This window comes from Callorhinchus milii, unplaced genomic scaffold, assembly GCF_018977255.1.
Source record: "Callorhinchus milii isolate IMCB2004 unplaced genomic scaffold, IMCB_Cmil_1.0 Scaffold20, whole genome shotgun sequence".
Taxonomy (NCBI): domain Eukaryota; kingdom Metazoa; phylum Chordata; class Chondrichthyes; order Chimaeriformes; family Callorhinchidae; genus Callorhinchus; species Callorhinchus milii.
Window position 1 is genome coordinate 842,183 of NW_024704761.1, and position 22,626 is coordinate 864,808.

Below are 22,626 nucleotides of genomic sequence, written 5' to 3' on the forward strand. Positions count from 1 at the left end.
TTCAGCACATAAGTTTCTTTTCCCCTTTCTTTTCCCATCTCCGAAGTTTTGATTAATTGCACCAATAACTCTGCGATATGCAAAGTCAAAATAAATGACTTTCAAGCTTGGCAGCCCCTACTTCGTAACCAATAAACTTGTCATCCTTTCTGAATTTCAGTCGCATGTAATTGTTTTCAAATTAAATTACCTTGATGTTTTTGCAAGCATTGAACAACATCTCTGCTATATTGTACGTTGATCCATTTGTTAATTTCTGGAACCAACCTGCCTTTCAACTGAACTGATGATAAATGTGTTAAATATGGCTGAGATTCGTGACATATGACAAGCAGAACGCTATTTGACAGATATGCTGGGAGCTTGTCTTTTCGAAGGGAATTGTTACAGCATTGGAACAACTGGTAGTTTCAGGTCTTGGTCCTCAGGAAGAGTCGACATCAAGTGATGCCCCCAAGCCGTTCTGTGGGCCCCCTGGCAGAGGTGTGTTCTTTGCCTGCCTGCTTCCTCTGTAAGGGTTTCAGTGAGGAAAGCGATCCGCAATTGACTAACAGCTGGGTTCCTACTTACTGCCAGGTAAACAGAGCCATGTGGAGTAAGGAAACCTGTCCAACGTTTCACTCTGCTGGGAATAGAACCCAGGTGCTCTCGCTTCCAAGGCAAGTGCTCTAGCCGCTGAGCTACAGGACTCCACAGTAAGGGTTGTGGCTTCAATTTAGACGGTTGTTTATGTCAAAGTGACCAGGAATCTGATGGCAGGTGTAAAAAAGAGAAACTGAATTTCTGGGAATCTCAAATATAACAAGGAAATGCCCCACAGGTCAGTCGTGCAACTAAAAGGCTGCACTCGCCTTGGATTTACATACAGTAGCGCCTATCCTTCACATGGGGTAGTGACTCCGAGGGCTGAACAATGGTGGATGGAGTGTGATGCTGAGCTGCAGCTTCTTGGCATGTCCTTAGTTATGGTTTGTTGTTTGGCTGCTGTGAGTTCCCGGCTCGCAGAGCTTGACTTGTCTTCATTGATGCAATTAGTACAAGAATAGCCAGTGTAGACCTTGTTGTGTCTGGATTTTGTACCTGATCCTGGATGGTGGACGACAGCAACACCAGCTACCTCGAAAAAGGTCTAAAAATAAGTTTTGTTTATATACAGAGAGTTCATGCACATTATGCAACATATGTTCTGTATGCAGTTACTCACAGTCGAGGTTGGCACTCCATTTCAGTGCTGGGGAAGTCGTGCACTGTCAGAGGTGAGGTCCTTAGGATGAGACGTTAAGCTGAGGTCTTGCCTGCCTGTTCAGGTAGTGCTAAAGATCGTAGCACACTGTCTGAAAAGAGAAGGGAGTTTCTTATGGTGTCCTGGCTGACAATTGTCCAGATAAATTAATAGTTCACTTTGTAGCTGTTGGTGGGATTGTGCTGGTGCAAATGGTTGTCATGTTTACCTACAGAAAAATGGTCTACACTTGTGGGAGGCTTTGGTGTACCATGGCATGATTAAAAATGCAAGTTCTTTCTTCATTCTTTCTAAGTGTATGAATAAGGCTTTCACAGAAATGTCACATTCCATAGAATGCCACAAGCAGAATGAAACGCTTGTGAAGTTCAAGCCCTTCTTGTAACAAATGGGTTGTTCCTCATGGAGCCTGAGAGAGATTACAAACTAGAAAAGTATCAGACTATCCCAGGCATCCAGCAATAACTACAATTTTAGTGGCCACCATCCAATTAATGATATAGGAATGAAATTGCATTATTAGACGTGATAATGGGTACTTGGTACTACAGCGTGTTGGGCTGAGTGAAATTCCTTGTCCTGCTGTTTAACTGTAGGAGAAACCCAGAAGAGCAGCTGGAAGCTAGTTACGGACTATAGTACGAGCATTAACAGAGAGTTGCCCATTAAGACCCAGAGATCTAAAAGGGGGTCAGAGTGATTAACATGATGTCGAAATGCAGTGGGACAAAAACCCATATTGTTGCTGAGCGAAATTGCGTAATTGTCATCTGCTTGAAGCTGCAGTGATTGACATTGTGCATTTCACACCAGATGCAAAACAAATTATGAAATTGCACATCTGGGGGGAAAAACTGGGAGGAGGGCTTTTTTTTTGTTTGACTTTTTTTTCTAAACACTTGTTAATGGAACAAGCTGCTCTCGAGGGGAGGGTGAGGACGAGGGGGGGGGATTTTGAACTTGTAAGTTCAGCCAAAAGGTTACTGACTCCCATTTGATTCAACCTTGCATGAAAAAGTCTTTCAGTTCTGATTAACTCACTGGTTAGGTAGGGAGTGTAGCACTCCCTCCCACAGATTAAGAATCTTCTGCAATCCACGCATTTACTCCTCGTTTTTCATCTGGGCTGCAGTCACTTCTTGGAGCTCCATTCACATTAAGAGGTTATTATTTTGTACATTTGTGATCACTTGGAATTTTAGTCTTCTCAACAATGTTGGTAAAGCTTCATTAACTTAACCGTTTTTTCTTGGCAATGTGAGTCCTCGACAGTTATTAACTGTAGGAATAGTTAATTACTAACAAGGGGATTTACAGAACTTTGATTTTTGTGGGATTGGGCATTTTGGTGTTTTTATCTTGATCTTGTGTCTCTTTTAACTATACTTTAAAGAGTATTTTCTGATGTTGAAAGAGAAATGGGCACTCCAAGTATTAGGCTTATCCTTAACTAAACAGCAGGATTTGAATGCTTGGTTCCATTGCAAATTCTAAATGGTTAGGATATTTGATTTTGTTCTGCTTGAGATGAAGCCTTGTTTGAATCGACTGCTACTTTTGTGATTTTAATCATTGTTTTTCCTTTCGTGGAACTGATCAGAATGACTCAGTTGATGGCGTTCTCACCTCTAGGTTAGAATTTGTGGTTTAGGCCCCCCCCCCCCCCCCAAAGAAAAACACAGGCGTTCAGGTCGTAATCTTAACTCACGCTTCCGAGTAGTAGTGAGAAAATAGAGCCCTGCCAGAGGTGCCATCCTTCAGATTAGATGTTAAAACAAATTCCTGTCTGCTCTTCTAGTAATGTTGGATGGTGGACAGTAAAAGATGCCATGGAGCTCTTTGGATGAAAAGCAGGGAGCTTTCCCGTTTTCCTGACCAATGTTCTTCCCTTGTCCAAATTCACCAAAAGCAGTTGCATTTAGTCATTCATCTCATTGCTGTTTGTGGAATGTTGTTGGCACAGAGTTAGCTTCTGTATCTGTTTGCATAAATCTCTAAGCTTCAAAGTAACTCATTGTATGAAGCGCTTGGAGATATTTTGTGCACTAAAGCATGATATCAGAGGATATACTTTAGGCTTTACATTACAACGCAGTATAAGACTTTGGACTTCAGCTGGTCAGAGTTAAAACCCGTTTATGTTGCTGAGGTTTCTCTGATGCTGAATACATACCATTACAATATCCATTAGAGATCTTTCAGATGTTCAAATCCGTGAAACGCCCATTTGTTGCCTCATTCTTCCTCTTTCCAGTACATTTTGTCTCGTATTACATGTCACTACATTGCAATTGTGCTTATATAAGCTAACCAATTGTTGTATGTAACTAACAACCCTACAGCGCAATGCACTATTCCTGTATGTGTTGCTACTGATAACTTATTTACAAGCTTTGTGTTGCAAAATTGCATTATTTACTATATAATCCCTGCATTTGGTGTAACCTTTTCGAGATGCCTAAAGTGTATGACTGTCTATTCTGTGGGGGTACAAAACCCACACAGTCACACGACTTTACGGTCCATTTGCGCACATCAATGTCCCACAAATAGCCATGAAGTGAACAGCCAATTTTATCTGGGGATTATTGTCCAGGACACCAGGAGTAAGTCCCTTCGCTCTTCGTTTTTAACGTCCAATTGGACAGGAAAACCGGACCTCAGTTTAACATGTCATGTGACGGACGGGACGTCCAACATTGCCACACGCACCGCATACACCCGCACTGAACTGGAATGTTAGTTTAGACTATACAGGGGCTTGAACCCACAACCTTCTGACTCGGAGATGAGAGTGCTACCAACTGAGCCAGGCTGACGCGCTAAATTCAACTGCATAAGCTGTAAATTCACTGTTTGTAATTTCAAATGCTTTTTTAAAAAAATATGATTTTGCCCATATATAATTCAATGTTTCTGAAACTTCTCCCCAAATCCCTTCACCTCGTGCCTCCTCTCCGTACCTTCCAAACCCTCCTAAAACTTCTCTGGTCAGCATCTAGAAACATTCCATTCTTTCCCATCCTGATTGTCTTACAGAGTGCTTTGAGCTGTGAAAATTGTAATGCAAGTGTTTGCCTACAAAACATACAATCACTATACTTTATGGTAAATTCCTGTGAACTATTTTGAGACTGCTCTGCTGATGTTAAGCTGCTATATCAAATGTACCAGTTACAGTTCAAGCTTTTGGCAAAGAGTTGAATTGAATGGTCAACAACTTGTAAGGTGCATTAAGGTGCATTTTATATGCGCAAGTTATTGAAATTGCAGTTTTATTATTAATCCTTGCATTTGATATACTGTCTTTATATTGGGAAGGTGTTCCGAAGCGCTTCACAAGATTTACTATAAAGTGAGAGACGTGCGTGCGTGTTTATGCGTGTGTGTGTGTGAATGGAGAAATGTAACTGAGCATCTCTCTTGAAATAGAACCGGCTCCAAGGAGACATGGCTGGCTAAACCACTGTTGTCCACAGCGATCTAGGGCACAGTTAATGACCTGCCTAACTTTGTGTGTTTCCTCTTGTGATTTCAATCTTTTGCAACAGTCCTCCCACACTGCTTTCAAGCAGGTTTCTCCCATCTCTCAATCCTTCAGATGATTAATGGCAGCAGCACTAGTGAAAGATGTGTAACACTGCAGTGCAATAAGTGAGAGAACACTTTTTTATTAGTTCCAGGCTTATCAAAGCACGATGATCCGAGCTCTATGTAGCAAGTGCCTGTGTAAATTTCTCTTATCAAACCCAGATGACTGGCTGATAAGGGATAGCAGTTGCACAGCTTACGATGTGTATTGCTCGCCCTGGGAGCTCGAGTTTGAGAGTTTCAACAGATTTCTCTTGAAGACTTTGAGGCATGAAATGGCTTTGAACTTGATTGCCAACAAATACCTTCAGGCGTTTTGAACGTATGGTGCTCGCCAGGCAGGCCTCATTACTCTCTGGATTTGAACCCACGCACAGACGAGCTGAGCTGTCTGACGTTGGCCAGTGCTATTCTGTACCCTTTGTAATTTGATTTATTCGCTACGTTTTTTTGAATAATCAATGACTGGAGGAGGAAAGTCTCAATAATGCAGCCCTTTCATTCAAAGAATGCACAAAATGACAAATTTTCTATATACTTGTCAGGAGACCTTGTTTGAAAATCAGATTATAAGCATTTAAATTAACTTTGCCATAGTTTCATCTTCCCCCTGGAGAGGTCAGTGGACCCCTGTGTGGGAGATAGAACATATTCTAATGGTAGGAGGCGCTGTGCTGAGGAGTGGTAATGTGGGAGCTTTGTGCTGCATCCAACAATAGTGAACACCTTGATGATGGCACAGGGTGGCTGAATGGGGAACAAATCTTCCATGACCCAGCGCTAACTTCTTCCCATGGTACCAGTTGAAAAGAGAAGGGAATTTCTCCCAGTCTCCTCGCCATTAATCCCTTAGATAACATTGGGAATTTGACCCGTTGTATTAGTGTCAGTGTTTACTCCTCCAAATATCTTTGGCCCAATTTCCTGCTTTTTCCTCAAAAATCCTTTTCTAATCCCTTTCCTCCATACGTGCGATTCCTGTGTGATTCCTTTCTAAATGCCACGATCGACTGCGTCACCAGCCACCCTTAGCAACTCCATATTTCATAACCTGAGAAGTCGCAGATAAGAGAGAGGACTATAGAGATTGCCCGAGTGACAAAGGCTAATGGAAACAATGCATAGCATTGGGTCGAGAAGGGCAAGGAGAAATAAATTGTGCTTTTTAGATGAAACGCTTCCCATTCTGCTTTGTTCCCTCGCTTGCCTGTTCAATATCTCCACCCCTTGGCTTGGCCTCCGGCTGCATCTGTTCTGCTGACATTTGTAAGTTTTCACAAAAGTGCGTTTGCTTTAAAGGCATCTTCTGTTTCCAATTCAACTAAATTCCATCTATCAGAGTTGAGATAAACAACAAGCCACAAATAACCACAAATAAATGGAGCTCAAGACTGGACTCTCTTTGTGAAGCAGTTCTCAAACACATTTGAGAGTTTTCCAACTTATTGAGCTTTGTACCTTGGCTTTAGGAAACTACAGTTAATAATATGATCTGCACAAATAATTGCCCATCAATTCACCCAATAACAATGTTCTATACACAGCCATGAAGTGAATGATCAATTTATCTGAGGGAATGTTGGCCAGGACACCGGACGAAATTCCCTCATGTGTTTGAATAGAATCATGAGATCTATAAAGTCCATCTGAAAAGGCAGATGTGATTGTTTTTGTAGACTACTGTAGTTAAAAAAAATCCTAAACCAAAAGGTTTAAAAGTTATTTGTCAAATACAATTGCCTGAACCACAATGGTCTTAAGGAGACCTGAATAATAAGAGCCGTCTGTGGTGGAAAATGTTTGTCGAAAAAAACCCATCACGGTTCACAGTTGGAGTTGGATTTTAATTTTAGCTCATAAACCTTGTGTAAAAATAACCCATTGCAAAAGAATATTGCAAAGTAGTTGCAAGCAGTTGTGTTCTTTTGAGGTATGTAGACAGTCAGGAGAAACGCAAGGAAACAATCTGGCTGTGGTACAGTGTAGCACAACATAAACAGAAATGCTGCCGCCCACACACATGCCTGACCAAACCTTTCCTCTAAACTTGGAAGGCTGAACTTGATTACTAGATGTAATTGCATGAATTGGAATAACAGTGAGTTGCATATAAAACCACATTCTTTAACCTTCCCTTCCCTTCCCCCTCTTCTCCGCCGACACAGTACTTACCTACACATCTCTCCCAGGGCTGACCTATCTGCAATAATATTGTAAGTCATCAGTTTGTGTAACTTTTATAGAGTAGTCATAAACTGCTGCTCTGTACAAAACGTTCCACGGTTGTGAAATCGCGATTCTTATGAGTGATAAACAATTGCATAATAAACTTTTATAAATTTGGTGTTCTGACAGAAAAGCTGACAGTGGAGCATCGATCCAAGGATTCTTATTGAGTTTCTGGTTCGCATTATTGTAAACGAAATCTGAGAACCATTCTGGGCATTATATATCTCTCTTCATTCCTACATGCACCAACAAGACTGGTAACAGTAGAGACTGGCTTATAACAACAAACAACAACTTGCAGTTATATCGTGCATTTCACAATGGGTAGCATCTGAGTGCTTAATAGCACTAAGCCTTGCATTTGATATAACGCCTTATTACATTGTCGAGATGTCTCAATGCACTTCCCAGTAAACAATGCGAAGTGGATTGACTATTTTGTGGGTGAAATGTGGCAGCCAGTTGCTCACACAGCAGTGTCCAAACGGGAATGGAATGATTGACCATTGACCACAGTTCTTAACCTTAACCGTGGTTCTCTTCAACCAGACACTGGAGTTGTGGGCTCCTGGCTTCTCTAGATGAACGGAGCTGTTTTTTTATACTGCTTGTTGATAATGTTGATTTGATTCAACTGCCATTAGCTATGCCCATTCTTCTTGAAGATTGATCACACCAGCTTCTAGTTTTGTGGATTTCCAGACAACTGTAAGGCTAGTTAGCTGGAGCCTGCTGGGTGTCCACATCTGGTTTTCTGTCAAGTAAACCAATACAGATATCTACTCTTCAGATTTAATCTTTTCTAAATGGCCAGCAAACCATTGGTTTCAACTGTGCACTGCAGAACTCAAAGACATCCAGATGAGCAGGAGATCACGGCAAGTCTCTTCCTGAGCACTAGCTCTCACAGAGGTGTGATATCTTGAACATTGTGGTTAGTGGTGTGTAGGAACCAAGACAGTTAGGTATATTGATTATTAGTAATCCAGATTTTTTCCCCATGAAGATTTTCTATTTAAAAAAAAACACTTTATACAGTGATCAACCCCAGGTGACTGTTTACGGGTAATTTGTAAATGAGCTCTCGCCTGATCTTCACAGCTCGCTCACAAATGGAAAGCATTTTGTGTTGATATAATAGTATGATCTTAATGTAGGTGTATGGTGGCTAAATGGATCCCCTTCGGGCCTTCTTCATACAAACCGATGCTGTGGAAAAACACTGGTGGTGGTTGCTATGGGTTCCCACTCTCTGTCCTGCTGTACAGATGAACAGTGCTGATAAATCTCAATGTGACCACTTGGAGGGGTGGGGATGTGCAGTCCAGATGTGTCATAGTCAAATGATGCCACTTACTTTAAGAAGAGAAGGAAGTGCGGAGTGCAGCAGATTGGCAACAGTTTTATTTTTAATTGATTCTGACTCATGCCAAAAGGGAAGGAAACAATTGCTCATTTGTTCCAAATCTGACTATTAAAGAGAAACTTCAGACTGTTCCTGCTTTGATCTGCCCAAGTACGTGAGCAACGGGGCTCCAGCTGGTGTGGGGAGTTCTTCAGCATCTGATGGGAGGGATCTGGATTTATTTATTTTTTTTGCACGTGCGATTCCAGCACGTATCAGCCACTTGCTTTAGCCATCCCAGCTTCCGTGTCTTCTGATACCAATTAGCTCAAGTTGCCATCTAATTGATCAGCTTTTCTGGAAATGCGGCTGGTCAGCAACCGAAGGATTGAGTCTGGGGTGGTGCTGTCTTTTGGAGTATGCTTCCCATTGAGTGTATTTGTTTCCATGCAGCTTATGCTCGGGTGGGGTAGTGGTGGTGGGGTGGGTGGGGGGGAAGAAGAATCAACTAGTATATTTATTGGGTTTTATCCCCCGCAGAATTGAGCTGTTAGACAGGGAACCTGGCAAGGACTGGGGTGATGGACACTTGGAGAATTGTACATGGTTTTTATGCTAAAGAACCGCCCCCACCCAGTGCCAGATGAATCAGCTTAGGAACTCTGTGAGCTGTCAGTTCTGGAGTTATTAAATGGTTCTACAGATTATTTAACAGTTATCGGAAGAGACTGAGGACATTAGTTCCCAGAAAGCATTGACACTTTATACAATGGAAAGACAGATTGTGAATGTTACAGAATAGAAAGGTGCTAAATTGTCTGACACGGACTGTCAAATCTGTCCAACCATTCTGACCCAGCAATGGATTGAGTAGGTTAGGCTCAAACCATATACACATCTTCCAGTGTCTGCACTGCCAACAATTTGGAATTTGTATCGCCAGAAAACCAATGGAGCTTTATATCCAGGACATGTTTTATCTTTCTTGCATTCATGCATTTCTGAAAGCTGGAGAACGAACTTTGACTGTTTGGGTCTCAATGCTAAATTATTGATATTTTCTGAAACTTCCAATTCACAACAACTGTGTTCTTGATGATAATTTATTTTAGATAATTTTTACTGTTCAATTTCAAGCACTGGGAATTACGAGTGTTAGTGTGGCTCAATGGTAACACACCTCTCGTATCTGTGTAGTAAGTTGTCATTTCATGTCCCGCGTCAATACCTGGAGTTCTTCGTCTCGTCTGACGTGCCATCGCAGTGCTGAGAGTGTCTCTGCTCCATGGTCTGAGGTGCCGTCATTCAGATGAGATGTTGTTCAGACAATATCAGTAGATATCTAAAAAGGATTAAATTACAGGTGAAAGGGCAGGTAAATGGGACTAAAGGAATTGCTCTTTAAAAGAAACAGCTAGGCACATAGGCCGAATGGCCACCTTCTGTACTTCAAATTTCTGTCGTCCCGTGTAAAAGATACTATGATTCTATCTGAAAACAGAAGAGATTTTCTCCTGGTGTTCTGGTCCAACAGTTCTCCAGATAAATTGATCATTCACTTTTTAGCTGTTCACAGGATATTGTTGTGCACAGATTAGTTGCTACACTTGCCCACAAATAAAATCACTACTCTTTACATTAAGGGTAAATGAGCTGCGTTTTAAGATGCTCAATTAGAGGTCTAGATCAAATGTAAGGATAATGATTTTAATTATCCAGGGTTAATCTGGAGTCCTGTAGCTCAGTGGTTAGAGCACTCGCCTTGCAAGCGAGACACCTGGATTCAATTCCAGGCAGGGCGAAACCTTGGCCAAGTTTCCTTGCTCCACACGCCTAATAATAATCCCTCCAAAACAAACGCCCACAAATATACAGTCAATTCACTTTACAGCATATTCTGTGAAGCGCTTTGAGATGTCGAAGACGTGAAAAGCGCTATATCAAATGCAATGATTATTATTATTATAATCTGCCTGCCTAGCTGGAGTGATTGGTGTGATTATGTACCTGACACCCACAGACGGGTGAAGAGCTGGACTGTAAATATGATGCTATACGTCTGCCCACCCATGTCAATGTTAGTCACTCTGAAACAAAATGACTGCTTAAAGATTGACAGCTTTGTTGGTGCTATTATCATAGCAATATAACTGACCAGGAACCATTTGGGGTGCTGAAATGAGTACTGCCCCTTTAGTAGAGCGGTAAAAGGTTAAGTGGAAAGATGCTTCATTCCTTCCCATGCTTTTATTAAAGCAAAGTTAACATTTAAAGTGTCGCGGTAACCTCTCCCATTTTAATTTTAATACTCCAAATTCTTACATTGCTTCATTACATTAACTCTGCAATAATTTATAGTCTTTAAGGCTGGCGGTGCTGGTGGGCAAGATTCCTGAACTCTCCAATAAGGCTTTCTGTAAAACCCTTAATGTAGCCTGTTTAGAAGGTAGAGTAAATGTTACTCTGGGTCATGTATATTCAGACCATCAGCATTTGGTTGGTAGTTGAGGGTTTTCGTTTACTTGCTGTATATACGACAGGAAACGCAGAGTCAGATCGTCAGAAAGTCTGAACTCCTGAAATTCCTCTGCCCCACCGCAGATTCACTCTGTTGATTTTGGCTTTTCCTTTCACTGGTGGAATGAGTTGGATTTGGCTTCTGCAATCTTGAGGCTTTTGATATTGTTTTTCAGTCTGCGCACCAGAGCCAATTCAGTGCTTAAAAAAAAGTTTCCCCCAGATGTAGACAGAGGACAGAGGAGGAATAGGAATGAGCGGCTGTTTCTCAGATGTGGGGGGGGGGGCTCTGTGGGGTTCATCGGTATTTGTTGTGAGGAGATGCTGGATTCTCTCGAGTTCAAAATCAAGGGGATCCGATTAGCTGCCTCCACCGCCCAATCACCATTCCCTCCCCATCTCCCCCCCACACTCCGCCTCCTACCCTCCCTCTTCCACATCTTCAAACCTGTCTCTCCCTCCTCTCTCGTCACCACCATATCCAGCATGAAACACACCACCTGCTCCCTTTACTCCATCCCTCTTCTTACCTCCCAGCTCCACCTCCTTGCCCCTCTACTATTTGACACCCTCTACTCATCGTTCCCATTCACTAAAAACAGCTAAGATCACCCCCATCCTGAAAAAACCTTCCCTGGACCCATCCCTGCTTCTTAACTACTGGCCCATCTCCAACCTCCCTTTTCTTTCCAAGGTCCTTGAAAGAGTTGTTGCTTTGCTCCTTCCTCTCCTACCATTCCCTTCACGAGCTCCTCCACTCGGGTTTCAGTGCTGCTCACAGCAACCTGCCCACTCCCTCTGTGGAACAAGCTCCGGCTTGTTCCATGTCTCCCGCCATATCATTGGCGGTCGGGCTTTCAGTGTCTCTGCCCCTACCCTTTGGAAATCCATCCAACAATCCCTTCGCCTCGCTCCCTCTCTTACCTCCTTCAAGGCACGACTCAAGACCCTCCTTTTTGACCGTGCCTTCAGCTGCCCTCCTATCTCTCTGCCCTCCCTCATCCCAACCCTGGCCCCCCACGATCGGGTCCTGAGCCCTGACTGTTCAGCGCCTTGGGATGTCCTCCCGACGTGAAAGGTGCTTCTTCTTGTTGTTGGGCGCAGGGCATTGTGGCATTCCAGAATGCTTTAAGGCCATTGTCATGGTGACTTGGATTCTCATCAGCCACCATTTTCCCCAAAGAGACCGGAGTGATGTAGGAGGAACATTGAGACTTTATCCTGATGGAGAGAGGTTTGTTTTGTAGTTCGGTTTATTTCTCTTGTTGGATTGAATGTGATTTCACAGTACAGAGTCAATAGCTAGGCAGCAACGGTGAGTTGCGTTGCTGATGCTCCAGTTTGCTTTGGGAGCAGTATTAGTGGAGAGGTTGCCATGGTTACATCTCTTGCTGATTCTGGAAGCCCTACTGTGCAGCTATTTGATATATTTATAAACTGCCATTGGCTTTGCAGTTAAAGCGAACCTAGAAAGTTACAGCAAAGAAGGAGGCCATTCGGCCCATTGTGACTGTGCTGCTGCTGAATTCCCTGGAAGGCTACACCAATCCTGCTCCCCTCTCTTTCTCTGTGCTCCCTTTGCTGTCAAAATAATTATTTTATCTCCTTTATATGTGATTATGAATGCCTCCAAAATACAGTTACTACACTTTGCAGTAAATCCAGTGAAACCTTTTGAGGATCTTCCTGACGTGAAGGGCACTATATCAAATGCAGGGATTATCATTAACAACAAAGAAAGTTCACCCACTTTTATGTTGAACGCCAGAAGTCTTGAGCCGAAAGCTTCACAGTGCTGACTGTCAGTGTAGAAGAGACTGTGGATCTTGTTGGCAAATGCAGCAGCCAGTTTGTGTATCGCAGGTCCCACAAGTGGCGATGAGGTGATTGACCAATTTTATCTGGAGAATTGTTGACCACCACACCAGAAGAAACTCCCTTCTCCCTTTGAATAGTATTCGGAAAAAACCCTTAAACATACACCTGAAGAACAAGCAATTGGACAGTCTTTAATTCAGGTGAGGGATGGACAATATACTGCCTAGGCTGTGAGCTGGACTTGACTGTGCACAAATTGACTCATTTTTTACCATATTTCAATGAATAATCTTCCCCCCTCCCACCCCCCCCAGTGCAACCGATTCCCTCTTGTGATTGTTCATTGTATGACTTGCATACAAATATTCTCTTTCACCAAGTAAATGAGCATTAATAGCTCACTTCTCTCCCTTGTGAAAAAGGCTCTATTTCAGCATGTGCAAGACTGGAAAAATAATCAATAGCTGCACAGCACAAGTTCAGGAAAAGATGTCTGATTCCCCTCAGGCAGTACAGATGCATAAAGTGTTGGAAGCACAGTCACAGCTTGACCTGTCTTCAAGCTCTCGATTATGTAAGTGCCTCGTAACTCAATGAGGCTTTCGTGGACACACACACACGTGAGAGCTATGCCTCTGTCTTCCAAAACAACTGGAATTAAACCTGCTTTTCACTGCGGTTCTATTTGCCCCTTTCCACTTGCTGACCAGCTTCTCTAATTTACACGACCCCCTGATTGTTTTCTCGTGTTGTTTCTATTAATGGACTTTTAACCTGGTTTTCTTTTCAAAACACAGCTCTGCAATGTGTGTGTGTGCGTGTGTCTGAGTGGATAGAGTTGTGTTTGCCTGCGTACTCACTGGATAGTGTACCTGGTGTGTCTGGATATGTACTTGCCCATGTGTATATACACACACCAGACAGCACACGTGTACACACGCTAGATAACAGCCACTTGCATTTTTATTAATGCACAGATTCTGTGTTGGTGTGGGGGTGTGTGTATCTGTGTGGGGGTGTGTAGACAATCATAGAATCCATATTTCAAAGTCTTAAATTACATCCAATTATTGACAAAGCACGCTGCAGCAATTTGGCATGGAACTAATTTGGAAACAGCTCACTTGTGTACAAACAGGGAGACATCTGCCAATTGTTTAACTATTGTTATAATCCAGATTTGCAATTCATCCATTTTACATGAAGTTTTTTTTATTACTGTGTTCAAACACCTGCTTACCATACCGTCCAGGTCATTAAATGCTCTGAACGAACAGTGTTTGATTCCACTCCATCCCCTGAGGTGAACCTTTCACTAATTGCTTTGATCCTTTCACTGTTCCAGAAATCCCAAACTGGTATATTAAATTGTTGTGGGTTTTTTTTTAATATTAAAAACTGTTTTAATTGCCAGTTTTTCTGAATGCCATTTTGTGCTACTAATAGCAGGTTTGTGTAAGTTGAGTCCCTGCTGATTCTGCAAACTGCTATCGCAGATTTTAAGCAAGAAAGTGTTCAGAGTAATCAAAGCTGGCCTTGGTCAGTCAGTGCCCGGGTCCTGTTTTGCGCCGGCATGTGCTTTTAATTCATTTGTCAGTAAGTGGCCCAGTGGGTTCTTATCATCTGGATTCTAATTAAGAAATCCTCCAATGAGACTTAAGCCTCCCAACCTCTTCAATGAGATGTACTTTGCCAGAACCCATTATGACTTGAGACATGGAGCAGAGAGCTCCAACCAAACACACCTCAAATCCTAATTGCGTTTAAACTTGGTGTAAAATGTAAGTCAATTTTTTTTTAAAAAATGTTTGTGTGCGTGAGTGAGTGATGTTTTCCTGCGCAATGTCTTGCTGGACACTGACTCTGGCCTCACTGAGGCAGTTTTTTTTGGTTTAGTGTGGATCGGGGAAGAAGTAGTTTAAAGATGGCCTGTTTGGAAATAGAGCTGGCTATTCGCAACTCTATCACGCCTAAGTCTTGTGGAGATATTTTTTGCATCTGGTTGACATGAAGTGTCTAGGTATTCTATATTTTATCATCCAGCATCAGAACTCCTTCTCTCGTGTTTAGAATTTTAGTTGTTCACTGCTGAGATGCACCTATGGGAAGGTCACACTTACTTTCCAGCTCTGTATTATTCAGTTGCGACAGAGCAGCTCGTGGTAAGATGTGCTGCTTGGTCATTGTAAGAACACAAGGCCAAGCACCCTCGATGGTTTGAGTGCCTGAACAAAAGGCCGAGATTGCAAATGTTCCGCCAAGGTTTCAGAGAACACTTAAATGTTCAATTCAGTTTTGGTCGCTGTAACACATAAGTGTAGACCGTGGAACAGATGCAGGAAAGAGCAGTGAGACACACTACAATTGTAAAAGGTGAGAAGCGCTTTGAGACATCTCAACGATGTGATAAGGGGCTATATCCAATGCAAGTATTATTATTATTAGATATGATTGTATATTTATATATAATAAGTCCTTGGAGTTTGGAAGGTGCCAGTGCCAACAGCTGCCTAAATGAGTAAGATCTTTGTAGGTAGTTTCTTCAGAGCTTCATTTGCTCGGTGCCTGGTATGCTGTGCCCTGACCCTGCATTCCCTGCACCCGCCCATGTGAGAGGGTGAAAGGTGTGTGTGTGTGTGTGTGTGTAACAGACGGTGGGGTTGGCAGCTCTGATTTCCTTTGCCTTGTGCACAGGGTCACACTACCTCCTGTCCCACATCCTATATGGTTAAGAAGGAGTGAGGAGTGAGTACATCTTCCTGACAACTTGTCCCCGTGCTGAAAGCCGGCTCTGCTTCCATGCATTTATCCTTTCAGAGGTCGGAGTGTGAATGTGACTGGCGTCAGGTCTTGTCGGTCTCCACATCATTCATTTTGTTTTTCTATCTGAAGCGTTGCTTCCTGCCACGATTGGCTTGGTTTTAGAGCTCTGGCCAATTTGTGTTTATATTCTAAAAGTAACAGAGGCCTTAGTGACCGGATTACACAGAGTGAGATCATTTAAAAAGCATTTTCTTTATGAGCTGCTGATGTACTGCACATGCTTTTGAATCACTTCCCCTATTGGAACAGGTGGAGACCAGTCAGCCTGTTCTGTCATAGTTTTTTAAATTTATTTATATATATATATGTATATATATGCACACATATATATGGTTGATTTGAGATGTTAGAGATGAATAAACTTGTAAATAACAATATTAAAAAAAATGGTAATTCAATCCACGACTGTGTGTGAGACGCTGCTGTGTGCAATTGGCTGCCATGTTTTGCCCACAAAATGTAAAGTAATTCACTTTACAGTATATTCCGTGAAGCACTTTGAGACGTCTTGAAGACATGATAGGCACTGTATCAAATACAAGGATTATTATTATGATATAATGTGCGCTACATGATCCCTACAGAGTGAGTGTGTGTGTGTGCCCAATCCTGTCAATTTTACAGAGCACTGCATCCATTTCATTCTGTACGCCATAAGGCCTCTTGGGGAATGATGGGCTGATGAAGTACTTATTTAAGGATCCCCTTGTGCTGTGGGTTCACATCTCAAAGGGCTGAGATTAACAGAGCCATAATTCCTTCACATGTAATTACATTCAGAACAGGAGAGTTGCAGTCTCCCCTGGGTCCGGCTAGAAGTCAGCTGTCCAAGTTACACTGATCGTGTAGAAGGCCTTGTGCAGTAGTGCCAGCTAATTGCCTAACTCTACCGTTGCTGAAGAACGTGCGTCTTTGCGTATGGGAGTATTTGAGTTTCACAATTCCAAACCATTTCAAAACAAAACTTTAAAAGGAAGTAGCACTTTCCTATTACCTCAGAGATATTTTAATAAATTCTCTAACAGGAGGTGTTTGCATCTTGCATAAGAAATGTAATCTTTTCGATAAATCTGCCACAAAAGCTCAGAATCGTTTTACAGTGAAGTAGGTCGGTGTGACGTTGACACAGGACAGATTGTGTTCTCATTTTAGTCAACTATCCATTGCTCATATTACAATAATAAATAATAATCCTTGCATTTGATATGGTGCTTTTTATGTCTTCTAGATGTCTCAAAGAGCTTCACAGAATATACTGTAAAGTGAATTGACTGTATAACGCACACATTTATATTCTCCTTGTAGTAAAACAGCTCCATTCTTCATATTAATTTATCTGACAGTTATCAATAAAAAAAACTGCGGGGATTGTTGCTTTGGTATTGCTGTGTTATGTTTTGTTTAAGACACGCGTTTATTAAGATAGTGTTAACCTCTCTCACATAGTAGCACATTCACCTGAGTCAGGAGCTGTGGATTTAACATTTGAGCTCAGACATGATGGTTCAAATTGTCTTGTGCTGTAAACATTGAATGACACCTGTCAAGACACTTGCCATTTGGTTCCTATAGGTTTGCAGGTGCCTATAGGAACAGCTAGAGCATTGCTACCAATGGCATTTATTCCAGAGGAACATGGGAGCTAACAAGACTGGAGAAAAACATTGTGGTATCTGGCCTGTCCCAAAGGTAACACATGCTTGCGAAGCTGTGCTTCCAATTATATAACCTGTTGAGCAAGTTTTGTTCCATAGCAGAAAGTGAGTTGCCAGGTATTCTGGTAATTGTAGCTCCTGTTTACTGTTTCATTAACAAGGTTAATCTGCTTCACCTCTGCCAGTGAAATCTGAGCTGTAGAATCCACTTATTGGTATTCAGCGCCTTTACCGTTTAACCCACATTCTATCATAAATAAAAATAATCCTTACATTTGATATAGCTCCTTATCAGATCATTGAGACGTCTCAAAATGCTTCACAAGATACGCTGTAAAGTGGATTGACTGTGTATTCCGTAGGCAAAATGCGGCAGCCAGTTGCACACAAACTGTGAGTGACTAATTTTATTTGGGGGATTTGTTAGTCAGGATAGTGGGAGAAACTCCCTTCTCTTTTCAAATAGTGCCGTGCGATTCAGCCGACCTCAGGCCTGGTCCACATCTCATCATAACTGATGATTGGTGACTGTGATCAGCACTTGGATGTCCATCAGGGGTTGGTGTGTGAGTGTCAGTCACTAGGGGACGAGGTGCCAGCAGGTGCCTGGAGCCCAAAGAAAATCTTGCCCCCAATGAATAGCAAAAGGATCCCAGTGCTGTTAGGGGCAGACAGGAGAAACTAGACATGCTTTTTTAATAAAAAAAAGTAAAATGCTTATCTCAGCCAGAGCATTTATCTCATGGATAAATGGCCTTATCTATTGCTAAGGCCATTTAGCCTTAGTAATCCTAAGGTGCATTGACTCTCATTGTGGTATTTGAAGAACACTCGGGTTTTATAATCATAATGATATAGCGTTTTCATTTCTCTCCACTTTGCTGCTGGTGAATACGTGTGTGTGTGTGTGTGTGTGTGTAGAATGGATATATTTGTTGTCATTTTTGGCAAGAAATGAATTCTGATGTTATTGGGTGGAAACTGACCCTCTGCTTATGAGGGATTGCAGATTGCATGAGAACAGGATCTCTACAACAGTAAAAGGGAGTCTGCTTTCATATGTCACTGTTTCGAGCTGAGATATTGCGAGCTTCATGATAGTCGGTGACCTGAATTAATTGTGTGACCTGTTATTAGACTGTGGATAACAGGGAGAGCGCAGTGTAATGCATGACACTGGATTTAGAATTTTGCATCTAAATGAATTTGGGTCAATCTCGTGCCTGATCAAGTTTATCCAGAGAGCTGCCCAGCCATTCACACAGGGATGATTGTGGGGTACAATCAGTTGGGTAGTGCGAGTTAACGTATTTCCAGCTGGGGGTCGGGGGGGGGGGGTGTGATTGGGTGGAGAGGAAATCGGGTTGGTGGGGGAAACAAAATTAGTGAGAAATATTGGCCGGGTGCAGGGAGGCGAAATAATTCTTCGAACATTTGTACCCTTTTAGTTGAGACCAGACAGGAGAGTCTTGTGTATTGTCACACAGGGCTATTACTGACCAAATAACCAAAAGATTATGTACGTACTTTAGGCTGATTGTTTTTGTGTTCAGCAGTGTAACTGCTCCGAGATCTGCAATGTTCCAATATCAGTTCCCCAGGAGCTGAGTAATGTGCATTCTTGAACCACACGTGACACCGTCTGGGAAATGATGTAACTTCAATGACTAATGAAAACCAGACAGCAAGGAAACAGTTTAAACCATTCAGTTGTTTTAATTTAACTCTTAGACTACTAACATCTCTGCAGATTTATGGAGACTCCTGCCTCGGTGGGCTGACCGATTTGGTACAGTTCAGACCATTTCGCTTGCAAAATAATAATAATACTCCTTGCATTTGATATAGAGCCTTATCACGTCTTTGAGACGTCTCAAAGCACTTCACAGAATATACCTTTTAAAGTGAATTGACTGTATATTTTGTGGACGAAACATGCCAGCCAAATAGCACACAGCAGCATCCCATAAACAGTCATGGATCTAGTGACAATATTATTATTTATTTGGAGGGATTATTACCCCCAGTGATCTGCCGATTGACTAACAACCGAGTTCCTACTTGCTGTTAGGTAAACAGATGCGTGTGTGTGGAGTTAGGAAACTTACCTAAAGTTTCGCCTGCCCAGGAATCGAGCCCAAGTCCTCTCACTCATGAGACGAGGACTCTACCCACTGAGCTAAAGACTCCACAGATGAGGTGTTAAAATCGAGGGTCCCATCTGCCTTGAGGTGCCCATTAACAGTTAAGGAATCCACAGACCTATCCTATCTATTTCTTGCCTGGTTAATAATCCTCTTATTAAATTAGTGATTCATGCCCCGATTGTTTGGGGAACATTGCTGGGTGCCCCTGCTTGCATAAGCATGACTTGTGCCAGTGCACAGCTCAGTTTGTAGGTAGGACAAAGGGATAATTAGCTATGCTCGAGCTGATCCTGATATAAGCATTTTCCAATTGAAATACGGGCCATTGAATTCCTATTATGCACCAACAGTCCCTCAGGACACCAGCACAGCCCATTCCACTTCAGTAAATGCTTTCCAACTGACTTATCTCTGGTCCATGTAGAAGGGGAAAAAAAACAAGCGCGTTTTATCCACAGGCTTTTTAAGAGTTTCTGCAGCATAGTAGCTCGCAATATTAAAGTGCCACCTGCTGTGAGATGCTGAAGGGGTTGGGTATTTGGGGTGTATAGCAGAGGTTCTTGGTTTGCATCCCAGGATATTTTTATTCCAATAATATTTCTTGCATTTGATATAGCGTCTTTCTCGGGTGGAACACATCTCAAAGCGCTTTACAGGATTTACTGTAAAATGCAGGGACTGTATATTTTGTAGGTGAATGTTGTTGCTCATTCGTGTAGAGCAACATCCAACCAATGCCTATGAAGCGAAATGATCAATTTTATCTGGGTGATTGTTGGCCAGAACACCGGGAGAGAGAACCTCGCTTCTCTTTTTGAATAGTTCTGTATTCACCTGGCAGGCAGGTGGAACTTCAGTTTAACATCTCATCTGAAAGTTGGCATCTTTGACAATGCAGCAACCGCAACCCCCAGCTATTTAGGTCTGGCGCATTGGCTGTCTTTGTCTTTCTGCGCAGATACACAGTGAATGTGAAAGTATTGACCGGCTATCCTGTCCCATTATTGCGCTGGGTGTGATGTTACGGACCTCAACTACCGCACTATAATGGGGCTCCACTGTATGTACTTTCAGGGGAGTGATCCGTTTAGCTCAGGGCTTACAAGATGCCACAAGAGAGGTTCAGATGAATAAGGCTCTTGTTCATTTAATCCCCAGCCTATCATCCTCCCATTACAGCATCAAGCTATTTGTTGGGAGGGTCTTTATTGGATGCTAAAATTAAACTTGATAATGGGACCTTGTGAGGAGTAGAGAGATGTTCACTGTGAAATATGCCACAAATGACTAGACTTTTTCCATACGAGGCATTTATTAGTTAGCTCTGGAAGATATCTGGAAATTGCGGAGCCTTTGCTTGCAACACAATCTTGGATTCAAAGGACATTTATAAAGTGCAGTCACAATGGTTGATATCATGTCGAATCCTTTTACTTTATTTTATAGCCCTTGCAATCTATTCTTGGACAGTACATTCTGAACTCAGAGTGGCAGTTTTATGAATTGTTTGAACCACAAGAAGTATTTGTTAGGATGGCTGTTATTTATACATTTATTCAGCCCACAATACACTCCATACGTGGCTGATTTTAGCTGGTTAAACCCCAGTCCCCCTGGCACACACTGGGCTTCCTTAAGCTTTGGTCCTTCCCAATCTGCTTCTAATACCTTTTCCAGGTTGAGGTGAGCAGGTGCTTCCCTCTGGGGAGAGGGTGAAGGAGAAAGAGAGTGTGCCCTCAACTCTAGCCCAATGGAAATTTCCGTCACATTGTGCAACTCTTGGTAGTTTGGCTTGGAGATTCTTACACAAGATAAAGGGTGAGTCAGACACCCGGTTGACCTGACCAGAACTAAATTAGCTACTTCAATAAATCTGAGCTGAAGTTGGGACGTCCTCCTGATGTGAAAGGTGCTATACAACTGTACTTTTGTTGTTGTTGAGACCAAATGATATTTCTCAATTCTGTGCGATCTTAAATTTTAAGACCAAACAGTCTCTCAGGCTAACAGTGAAGGCTGACACTGCAGTGCAGTCCTGGGGAAGCACTAATTCTAGGAGGTGCCATCCTTCAGATGATGTGTTAACTCAGGGCCTATTTGGTGGTTGAGATGGACATTAAAAGATGTGTTCGCTATAAATAGTAAGTCAACTCATTTCAAAACTGTCAAAGTCATATTCTTAGACTGTTATTAGTTCCATACAAAAAATTCTTAATGAATGTTCAAAATTCACTTTGCATCAAGTGCTGCACAGCAATCAAACTGCTGTTCCCTGTGTTTCGAGGCTGATACAGTTTTAGGAATGTAGTCAAATGCTCGGTGCTTATGCATCAGTAACTATTTTGTTCAGCTGCTTGATGACAGGAGAGTGGGAGGGAGGCTTAACACTAGTGTATTATCCACTGAGGAGGCATTGGAAATGAAAGTGGGTTGAATTTGGAGTCAGCAAAGGCTGATACTGTGACCTGACTCTGTGATCTCAGTTAATTGTTGTGTAGGTTGTCCTTTGTGTATTTGTTTATTTCTGCCATCGTTATCCCTCGAACGACATCCCCTCTCGCAAAGCTCCATCAGGGACATGTGAGGACAAGTGGGTATCTTAGGAAATCTAAAACCGACCTCGGAAAAGATACTATGGGATCTAAGTTGTGGTATTTCTTACCAACATTCTATAATAAACGATCCGTTAGAATTCCCCACAAGGAGAAGTTGGTCACATCAAAGTGGTGTAAATTTGCTTGACACGGTTCCTTATTAAGCAATACACAAGTTAGACTTCAAATACAGTAGTTTGCAAATGCTACACATTACCCCTCCATCCTGCCCATACAACAACTTGCATTTATATATAATAATACAATAATTATATAGAATAATTACAGTGGCTTTCATGGCAAGGAAGAGTCCCGGGGTGTTTTATTAACAATCCTTGCATTTGATACAGTGCCTTATCACGTCTTCGAGACGTCTTCACAGATTATATTGGAAAGTGAATTAACTGTATATTTTATGGGTTAAAAAATTCAAGGAACTAAAAAGAAGGCAACAGGATAGTAGGTGTGGCAGAGTGGAAACTTGGATAACTGTAAAGAGTACCGATTTGGAGGGAGTGTTCCTTTAAATGTGGAAGTGCTGAGGTTGAAATATTGAAAAGTTGTTCTCTCCTCCTCGCAAGTTGGAACCCCAAAGTTCAGGAAATCCCTTTTCAGGTTTCCTGCTCCACTCGAACCAGAATTTATTTTGTTTCCTACTTCCTGT

The 22,626-nt window shown here is 42.2% G+C and overlaps 1 protein-coding gene across 2 annotated transcripts in view; it reads left to right on the forward strand.

Moving 5' to 3' along the window:
- gas7b (growth arrest-specific 7b) overlaps window positions 1–22,626 on the forward strand; it is a 98,408-nt gene that overhangs the window by 23,174 nt on the left and 52,608 nt on the right. The window contains exon 1 of one of the 2 annotated variants that reach the window (XM_042342439.1): window positions 2,277–2,406. The exons of the other annotated variant lie outside the window; for it this stretch is intronic. The gene's annotated coding sequence lies outside the window, so the exon portion shown is untranslated. Of the gene's footprint in view, window positions 1–2,276; window positions 2,407–22,626 lie in introns of those variants that run through there. 2 annotated transcript variants of the gene reach the window in all.